The sequence below is a fragment of the Urocitellus parryii genome, chromosome 2, assembly GCF_045843805.1.
Source record: "Urocitellus parryii isolate mUroPar1 chromosome 2, mUroPar1.hap1, whole genome shotgun sequence".
Lineage (NCBI taxonomy): Eukaryota > Metazoa > Chordata > Mammalia > Rodentia > Sciuridae > Urocitellus > Urocitellus parryii.
This window is the reverse complement of record NC_135532.1, coordinates 60001832-60012653: the sequence shown is the minus strand read 5'-3', so window position 1 is coordinate 60012653 and position 10822 is coordinate 60001832. Positions and strand designations below refer to the sequence as shown.

The 10822-nt window shown below is 37.7% G+C and overlaps 1 pseudogene; it reads right to left on the bottom strand.

Moving 5' to 3' along the window:
* Window positions 1-5998: 5998 nt before the first annotated feature.
* The window catches only part of LOC113187781 (WD repeat-containing protein 20-like), a 65623-nt pseudogene continuing 60799 nt past the window's right edge, over window positions 5999-10822 (bottom strand).

Sequence of the window (10822 nt, the reverse complement as noted above, 5' to 3'; positions counted from 1 at the left end):
ATTTTACATATAGATATCCAGTTTTCTGAGCAAAATTTATATTTATGCAGGTTTGTCTCTTTGTCTTTTATTCTGCTGCATATGTATTCATATCCATTTTAGTGCCAGCACCATTCTGTTTTTATTACTATAGCTATGTAGCATAATTTAAGGTCTGGTATTTTGATGTCTCTTGTGTCTCTTTTCTCACTAAGGATTGCTTTGGCTATTCTTGTCCTCTTACTTTTCCAAATGAATTTTATGATTACTTTTCTATTTCTATAAAATATGTCATGATAATGTAAATAGGAATTGCATTAAATCTGTATAGCGCTTTTGTAATGTGTCCATTATATGTATTTCTGTTATCATTTGTTTCAAAGAATTTTTTATTAATTAATTTTATTTATATATGGCAGCAGAATGCATTTTGATTCATTGCACACAACTGCAGCACAACTTTCTATTGCAATGGATGTAGACAATTAATGTGGCTTTTCAAAGCATTACTTTGGGTATAGACCGAGCAGTGGGATAGCTAGATCAAATGATGATTCCATCCAAGTTTTCTAAGGAGTCTCCATACTTCTTTCCAGATTGGTTGCACCAATTTTCAGTCCCACCAGCAATATATGAGTGTGCCTTTCCCCCCACATCCTCAATGACATTTATTGTTGTCTGTATTCTTGATAACTGACATTCTGACTGGTGTGAGATGAAATCTTAGAATAGTTTTTATCTGCATTTCTCCAATTACTAGAGATGTTAAACATTTTTTCACATATTTTTTGAATATATATCTTATTCTGAGAAGTGTCTGTTCAGCTCCTTAGTCCATTTATTGATTGGGTTGTTTCATTTTTTTAATTTTGTTTGTTTTTGGTGGTGGGGATTGAACTCAGGGCCTTCTGCAGGGTTGTTTGGTTTTTTAGTGTTAAGTTTTTTGAGGCTTTTACATATCCTTGAGATTAGTGCTCTATCTAATGTGCATGTGGCAAAAATTTGTTCCCAAAATATAGGCTCTCTCTTCATCCCATTGATTGCTTCTTTTGCTGAAATATTTTCAATCTCCATATTTTATGTGGTTTCTATTTTTCTTATTGATTTCTAGTTTCATTTCATTATGATCTGATGTATCTTTGCTAAAATTTACATGTTTTCTTTCAAACATGGTCTATTTTTCAAAAAGATCCCATGAGCTTCTGAAAAGAAATTCATCCGTATTTGCATAAAATTTTCTGTAGATGTCAATTTCTAGTGCTTGGCTTCAGTTTTCTCAGTGAAGTTAAGAGACACAGTTGTGTGAAGAATGGGTAGAGAAGAATATGGTTATAGAAAGAGCCCTTGGATTTTCAAAAGGCACAGAAGGAAATGGTGTATGAGTAAAAATATGAAAAATTCATCTTGAAGGCTCATTTGAGGTTGGGACATAGATGCAAATACCAATGCAAATCAATGGTCCTTAAATTCTGTTGAGTGTGAGAATACTTTTTGTAAAAATAAACTTTCATATCCAGCTTTCCCTCATGCCTTATATCCGAAACACAAATGTGGAATTGTTCCATTAGAAAAATGTAATAGGCCTTAGAAACCATGATTAATCCTGTTATGGTGAATTCTGAGATATGTTTACAGAAGCTGAGAGCACTGAAGGACAAGATATAGACTGATGGGAAGAGTACACACAAATGGCTGATGAATTATTATAAATACATTTGCACAATCTTTTTTAAATATTTTTAGTCGTAGATGAACACAATATTTTATTTATTTTTATGTGGTGCTGAGGATCGAACCCAGTGCCTCAAATATGTGAGGCAGATGCTCTACCACTGAGCTACAGCCCCAGCCTTAAACAATCTTGATTTGGAAAATAACACAAAATTGACACCAAAGTCAGGTGAGAACAATAAGTTTCAGTAAGATGCCATAATCCGTACTATTAAATCATCCAAATGAAAAAACAAAAACATGTTAACTATGAGGTGATCCGTGAAAATACACCAAAGATTCTGTCAATCAAAAGATCTCCAATAAATGATATAGGGCATGAGGCTAATATCATATTATTGACTCTGATAAAACTCTATCCTCCTACTGAGTATAGATAATTTTATTCTTGTTGTTATTTATTTATTTATTTATGTTGGGTGAGGCATGAAGGAAAATGAGAGGAATTAAAGCTTTAGATTTTGAGAATGATCAAGTCTCAAATATTTATAGTACAACTTGACAAAAAAACCCCAGCAAAAATAGAGGAGAACTTTACACATTTTAAGAAAAGGATACTGTAGATATTTATAGTACACTTAACGGAATAACAGATACTGATGTTTTAATATGTCCAAGCAAATAAACTAATATAAGCCATACAACTTCAAAGGAAAGAATATAAGAGTTATTTATAGTATTTTTTACCCAATAACAGAATACTGATTCTTATATTTTGTCCAATGTACATAAATCAGTATAAACCATATTCCACGACATGAAGCAAATTTACCAAATTTAAAATAATTGAAATTATTTCAGTGTGTTCTTTCACTACAAAGGATTCAAACTAGAAAACAGCAAGATAAAAATAAATCGCCAAAACTAGAAAACAGCAAGATAAAAAATAAATCACCAAAACGTTAGAAAATTATCACAATTCTCAGTAATTTATTGGTCAAGGAAGTTTAAAGGGAAATAAAATGGACACTGAATCTAGTGAAAACCAATATTAAACATTGGTAGAATACATTTGATAGCATTAAAAACACATTATAAATGAGAAAAAGGAACAAATTAATAATCATTTTTACTACCTTGATAATCTTAGGTAGGAGGATGGCTGGGGAGCAAATAAAATCAAGCAGGATAAATAACAAAGAGCACAGGTTAATTATATTGAAAATAGAAATGATGGAAGAAATCAGTGAGACAAAGGGCTGGTTGTTTGAAAAGATAAATAAATTTCACAAATTTACAATAATTTTGATGAAGGAAAGGATAGACAAATTTTCAATATCAAGTATTAAATGGAATATTAATTATGACAGACCCTGAAGACATCAACAGTGTAATAAGGAAAGAGTATTGCTGTGGTTTCGTACAATATGCCTTCCCACCAAAGAATTCATGTTTTGGCAGCTTGGTCCTCAGTGTGGAGATGATAGCTGGTGGACCAGGTAAAAGTTTATTGGATCAATGAATATCAGGAATTTACAAAAACATACTCACTAAGGATATGTACTTCCTTGATAAGCCCAGGAAGTCATGTGAATGTATGGATTGATTTAGAAACATCATATGACAAAATTCAACACCTATGGAAAAAAGTGGTAGAAAAACAGGAATAAAGCATGTTACAGTTGAATTGTATCTATCAGTGTTCTTGTTTAGATTCTATCCCAACCTAGAAATAAGGCCTTTTTTTTTTTTTTTAGAAATGGCAATATTATGATGTAATTACCTAAGATGGGGTCATAAGGAAATAGGACAAACTTTTGTTACAATGTGATTTGCATCCCTATAAGGAAAGAAAGGCAAGCTTTTGGTTCAGTGTGATGTGTGACCTTATAAGGAAAGCAGGGAGGGCTGCTCATTTAGTGGGACTCATGTTCTTCTAAAGTGAGTAGGGAAAGCTCCTGATTCACTCTGCCTTGTATCCATGAATGATTATCTTCTCTCCTATCTAATTGATTTTTAGATAAAATATTTGAATTTCCATCCCTTTCATTTTCAGTGTGTCCTATAGATATTTCTGGGGAGTTCCTCTGTACATCCCTTTTAACCTAAGACAGAAAAAAAAACCCTCTGGTGTAACCCTATATTTAGTAACAGAAAATCATGTTCTTGTACATATCTCCTATTCCCCTCAGTTACTGGTATCAAAATGTAATGCATATGCATGTAGGACTGTATGAGGTAATTATGAGGAACGTTTCTTCTCTCTCACCTACACAGGTATTTATACTGTGCTCTACAGTATTCTAGGGAACAGAGCATTTTGTTATAGTATCACCATGTGAATGAGGTGCCACCATCCTTTAGATTCCAGGTTGGAAGAAATTGAATACCTTGAATGTAAATACATTGTGTTCTTCAGAGTTATTAAAGAATTTTAGATTGAAAATAAAGTGTACTTTGAAATTCCATACAAATTTTAATTTTTAAACAAGTATCAGTCTTATAACCCACTAAAGCAAAATAATAATAATAAAAAAAATCACTGTAGTCCTTCCTTTTACCTATTCTGAAAATAGAAAAAGCTCTGAAGGCCTAAAAGGGAGATGACCTCTGGGGCTTATGGCCAGGTATAATGGGGCAATTGCTTGCTCTGATGTCAAAAGGAGACATTGTGAGAAAATTTCAAACAGTTCAAACAGCAGGTATATAAGAAGGTGGCTGTGTACAGGAAGATCTTGCTGGTAACCTGCTTGATACCCAGAGAGTTAATGCATTTGGTGGACAGTGTTTGGTGGCTATGGATATAATTTTGTTTTCTTAGCTAGCATCCTCAGTTGGTTGTCCTGCTGAGGATGTATAGTCAGTGCATTCAGACTACTATAGTGTTGCAGGGGCCCAGCTCCTGCAAGGAGATGGTGGCCAAGGACCATTATGAATTTCTGATGGTCATTGGGCATGGCAGGTTTAGTCAGATAAAACTAGCCCAACATCACCTCACTGGGTCAGAGACAGCAGGGAATGTCATGCAGAAAGGAGTCAAGAGCCTCTCAATATTCTCAGAACCCAACATCATGTGGAATCTGAATCATCCCAGTGTCATTCAATTATTTCAGGTCATTGAAACCCAGAGAAATATTATATCATAATGGAATACCCACATGGAGAACAGATATTTGATCATGTCCAACCAGGTAGTATGCAGGAGGAAGAGGCCTGGAGATTTTCCCAGCAGGGAGTGTGTGCTATGGACTACTGCCATGACAAGGGAATCGTGCGCTGAGACCTGAAGTCAGAGAACTTCCTGGTGGATGCCAGAGGCAACATAATTTACTGACTTTGACCTCAGTGCCAGGCCAAAATGACACCTTGCCCCATAAATGGTCCTAATGCAAGCGCATAAGGGCCCCCCAGTGGATATCTGGAGTCTGGGGATCATTCTGTATTTTCTGTTGATGGGGATATACCCATTTATGGGACCCACCACTAAGAAATTACTGAGGCAGATTGTGCTCAGAACATACAACATTCCTCACCATGTTCACATGGAAGCATAAAGGCTTATCCCACAAATTCTGACCCTGAACTCCAGGAAGTAGCCCACAACCAAGAATATCCTTTAATATCCATGAGTGACACAGGGTGAGTAGTATTTACCGTACCCTTGTTCTGAGGCACTCACTAAACACCCAGATCCAGAAATAATGACCATTCTGTTTGATCTGGGTTATGATCCATATAAGACCTGGGTGTCTTCAGCCATGAAGAAGTTCAATACAGCCATGGCTACATACCTGATACTGCAGCACCAGAAAAGCCAGGTGGAAGGCTGAATGTTTCAGGGAAAACATGTGCTTCTGAGGATTAGGCCTCACCAACTGCCCATGGATCTTTCACATTTCCTTTTCCTCTGTAAGAGGAGTCCCAGCAAGCCCACTGGTCCCACCTTCCCCCTGCCTTGTGAGAATCAGCCACCCGACAAGGCAAATCAGGCAGGGCAGAAGGCTATGAGAAGGGTCAGACTTCCAGACATTCCTCTCCACTTCCTTACTGCAAGGACTCCCACAAGTGATGTAACCTCTCCCCGTCTGACTCTGGGCAACCTCATGCCAACAGAAATCACTGGAAGAGGGTAGGGATAGAATTAAGAGGATTGCTACCCATGTCCAAAAACTATGCTGTTGCATGTCAAGTGTCAGTAGTAAAGTGGCTCCAAAGTAAGAGGAAAGAAATGTTGCAGATACATAGAGTGTGACTCTGATAAATTGCAGGCCTAAAAACAAAAAAACAATAGTGGACAGTCAGAGAACATTATTCTCAATTGACCCTGACATCTTGGACTTGGCATGGGTCATGTGGATTCTGAAGAGCTGTCGGAGCTAGATGTGCAAATGGTACTCTGCATGGGTTCCAACTGAGAGCACTTTGGATCCACCAGGACATCAGGAGTCTTCTCTGTCCCCACCTGTAAAAGACATAAGATGTTGAAAGCCACAAATGAACTGTGGGCATGTCTAAGCCATTTCTAAGCAGAGGTATGTCCCTTAGAGAATTCTTTAATCCCCCTGAGCGGAGACTGCTTCATTGGCTTGGCAAATATCCTGCTCAAATAGAATTTTGTGATACCATGGAATTTATTGGCTCAGACAGTCCTAGGTTTAAACACAACTCCTGGGGCAGAAAGAGAAACCAGAGCACCCAGCTATCCTTGAGGTGCAAAGTGTTTGGAGGAGGAAGAATTACTGACAAGTGATAAGTCCCCAGTTAGGCCAATTTCCCCACAGCCCCCTGGTTTCTTGTTTACCTTGAAGATCCCTTCCCCCCAATTCCTTTGGTGTATTTCACTATAAATAAAGCATTCATGGGCGTCTTTCCTTTGTTAGGATTCATTGGGTCTTTTCAACTCATCAAGCCCTTGCTTTAAAAAGTTATTTCCTGCATCTTTTGTTTTTATTTCTCAATACTACTTTTCCAGACTTTCATTTCCAGCTGGTCAACACCTCTGAGAGTATTCCCTCCCCACATAGGCTGCGGCTGAGAATCAGAGTGTTTTCCCTGGGACATTTTCCCCTACCCTGCTCCTCTGTATTTCTCCCATTCTTCTGATATATTTTTTGATAAATTTGTTTCAGAAAAATTGTATACTAAAACTATTGCTCCAAATGTTTAAAAAGGAGGGACCTCAGAGTGAAGGCAGGAACCCACTGGCCATCTTTTCCAAGACCTTGATCACTGTTTTTCCCTTTTCAGTGCAGATAGAGATTCATTCTTTTTTAGACAGAATAAATGGTGACACTACCCTTGAGCAAGTGCAGATGAACTGGCCTTGAGCTAGAATAGAGCATTCACTTGCTTTGGCCTCGTGCTGAAAGACTCACTTCCACTGACCCAGTGTTGATGGAGACTTTCCCCTTGAGCCAGTGTAGACATAATTGCTATTGTCTGGTGATCATGGCCTGGTGATCATCATCCCTTTCTCTGATGTGTGAATGTGGGGGGTGGGTTTGGCAACTGTTGAAGAAATCACATCTGAGAAGGCATGGGAGACCATCGTGTTCTATGGGATTCTCTTCATGATACTCTATTGGGAGTGGAAAATGAATCATGGGTCTTTGAATAGAGACAGAGGCAGGCACCTCTCTTGGGAATCTCTTGGTGCTAAGAAAACTGTCCAGTTGTATCATGATACTCTGTTCAAAGGGAAATTCTGTGGTTGCCATGGAGTTTATCAGTTCATGACCTAAAGTTCAGGTGTCAGGTATCCATGGGTGAATTGTGGGCACAAAATGATGACTGTAATTGGGCATCCTTTCAGTTTAAAAATACAATGAATATCTTTGATGTAAAAACATATGTAATAAACATTTGGAGCCTGCTCATTATTAGTCTCCATAAGAGGTCAGCTGAAACACCAGGTCTCACTTTTTCTATTTACTCTTTTTTTGTGTTTGTTCATCTTTTATCCAGTTTTCTCATTTGTCTGATTTGAGCAAACTGAGTAAACATGGGGATGGTCGCCATAATACTGTGCGCAGGGAAGGAAAATGTGGGCCAGTGGGCAGGGGCAGGCCTTACTGTAGCAGTGGCTTGGTGCCTCATTATCTGCTATGTGGACACTCCACCCCAAATCCACCAGGTGTTGAGATGTCAATCCATCTTATGGATGCAATTTACATAAAAGCAAAATGCAACAATGTACATTTGCTCTTATCTTAGTATTCTATTTAGAAGGCAAAATGCACCCAAATTAAAACTAAGAAATGGTCAGTTTAGTCAAAGGAGATGGCTTGTTTAGATAGTTTTCCAATACTTTGAAGTTTTTTTTTTCTTTGAAAGGGAGAGTGTTCCTAATTTCTTTTTCAGCAGATTTATTTTTGGAGTAATGGAAAGAATTGATTTATATGAGTTGATCTTGAATCCTGCTACTTTTCTAATTTTTTAAAATCATCTCAAATTCTTCCAGTGAAGTTCTTTCTGTCTTTTTAATAGAGGATTGTGACACCAGCAAATAGATATAATTTGACTTCTTTTTTTCCTATTTGCCTCGTTTTTCTTTTCTGATTGTTTTGGCTAAAGTTTAGAGAATTATTGTAAGGGTTCTGACGGTGAAAATGTACAAGACAGTGAGTTTTCTCTGGTTGTGTAGAGCAGTGAAAGGGAATGGGAGAGCAGGGTCTGAGATGTGGTTCTCTGATGACATCATAGCTGTGACATGCTAGGTGCCTGGGACAGTTTCTGTGTAAAGGTACAGGATGCATAGCTATTGTGGTAATAATCTCCATTAGGAGGCTCTGTGCTACAGTATTATCAGACACTGAGCTCCTGGGAATAAAGGAACTCTCTTGCTAGACTACCACAATGTTTCACCAAGCTCTGCTGCTCCTGAACCTATCCACATAATAGTAACTCTAAACAATGGACTTATGTGAGAACTATACAAAGATCCTTATATTGCACATTGCAACTGTTGTATATACCTGAGGAATAAACTGCATAATGTTGCTAACTCCATAACCAGTCTAATGGTACAATGAACAATAATGTAATAATAATTCCAGTGACTTAATATAACCTACTGGTATAAATAAAGCTGGCAGCTTAGATGAGCAGTCATTTTTCCTCTGCGTCTTGCCTCTGTCTCAATGTGGGGCACACTGAGCCCCAAATAGGGACCCTTCCAGATATGCTGCCAGGGAAAGAGAGTACCTTATCACCTAGAAAAGACATTGATGCTTGTCATTCATCAACTGGTACCAATTCCCATTGGTAAGCTATGGGAAATTACCTTTCTGATGCTCAATATTGTCATCGTGCTGAGCTATCCTATTTAATTCTCCAGTCTGGACATAGTATAAGTAATGCTGTACTCACTGCTTTACTGGTGGAGATAGACTCTTGTTGCCACTGATACCCAGAAAATGGTTCTTTATATTCAGAATATTGGGAAGATATAGGTAAGAAGCTTCATGAGGAGCCACAAGCTCCCATGCTTGTGCTACATGCTTGGTATCTTTGTTGCAATAATATTTCTAAGTTCTCTCTCAGCAAACATCCTCTTCCTTAGCAACAGCTGCTGCAGCATCCTTTATGGAAGTCTTCCCTCTGCCTTTGCAGCCATTTCCTCCTCTACCACAGCTGCCCCCAGTTATATCTCCTTTGGCTGAATGTTTATAGCAAGCAAGGGAGAAGGGAGAAACACATACTTTAGCTGTTTTCCCTGTTAGGCTAAATCACACTGGCCAGCCAGAGCATAAGAAATCACCTTTTGCTGTATTTAAAGAATGATGATGCACTGTTCAGAGAAGTTGCATAATTAGTAATTTTACCCTCAATATATTTGAGAGGCTTGGGCTGGGGCTGTAGTTCAGTGGTAGAGTACCTGCCTTACACATGTGCAGCACTGGGTTTAATCCCTAGCACCACATAAAAATAAAAAGATTTATATATATATATATATATATATATATATATATATATATATATATATATATATATATATATATATACTTGAGGGGCTGGGAATAGGATATGCCTTGATTCCTAGTGATTTAAAAGCATTACTTATGATGGTTACTTCTACTCAACATACTACAAGAATATTCTGACTTGGCTCATGCCTAGGCTGAAGATTATGCAGAAAGAAACTTAAATATTGATTATGATGATCTTTTTGGAGTTGAGCAATGGGCTACTCTGCATCAACAAGCTTAGTTACCTGCTGCTGCCATTGCTAAAATTAGGACACTTGTATGTAAAGCATGGTGTCAGACTCCTGACACCTGAAATCCCTCCAAGTCATTTTCAGTTATCAGACAAGCTCCTAGGAATCCTTTCATAATTTTTTTAAGCACTTAACTAAAGCAATATAGTGACAAGTTGATATTTGGAGACTGCTAATATTCTAACCAAACAATGGCATGCAAAAATGCCAATCAAGACTGCAAAGAAGTAATGAAGTCTATTTATCACAAAGTAGATACTATCTTATCAGATATGATAAAGGTATGTCAGAATGTAGGGGCTGAAACTCATAAAGCTACTTTGCTTGCTGCTGCTTTAAATCCCCCTGATAAATTATAATTGCAAAATATCTGTTCATTTTCAAAAGGACTGTAAGGTTTAAAAGGGACCTCAAAAATGCCCCAGTCAGAAATGCCCTATATGTCAGAAAAGATTTCACTGGGCCAATCAATGTCAATCTAAGACTGATATGTCAGGAAACCCCATTTCCTCTATTGCTCAATTGGTTGAGATTTCCTGTGTTTCAGCTCAACAACCTTTAAATGAAAGGGGAGATGCACAGTTGGCTCTACTGTCATTGGAACATTTTTACAGATCACTGAAAGTATCCTAAATTAAGTCTTTGTTTAAATGAGCAGGCAGTTACAGGTTTATTGGACACTGGTGCTGATGTCTTCATTATTCCCTTTTCAGTATGGCCTCATGCATGGGCCCTTCAAAGGGATACACTAGTTTGGGGCATAGGAGGCAATGATGAAGAGGTGTCCAAGAGCTCCCTGTGGCTACAATGCTCTGCCCCTTAAAATCCACAACAAATCATCACTCATGTTCAGCCATATATTATGGTGATACCTTTTCCTCTATGGGGCACAGACATTTTATATAAACTACAAATGTCTCCAAAATTGCCTTTTTATAGTGGCCTCTGCATATC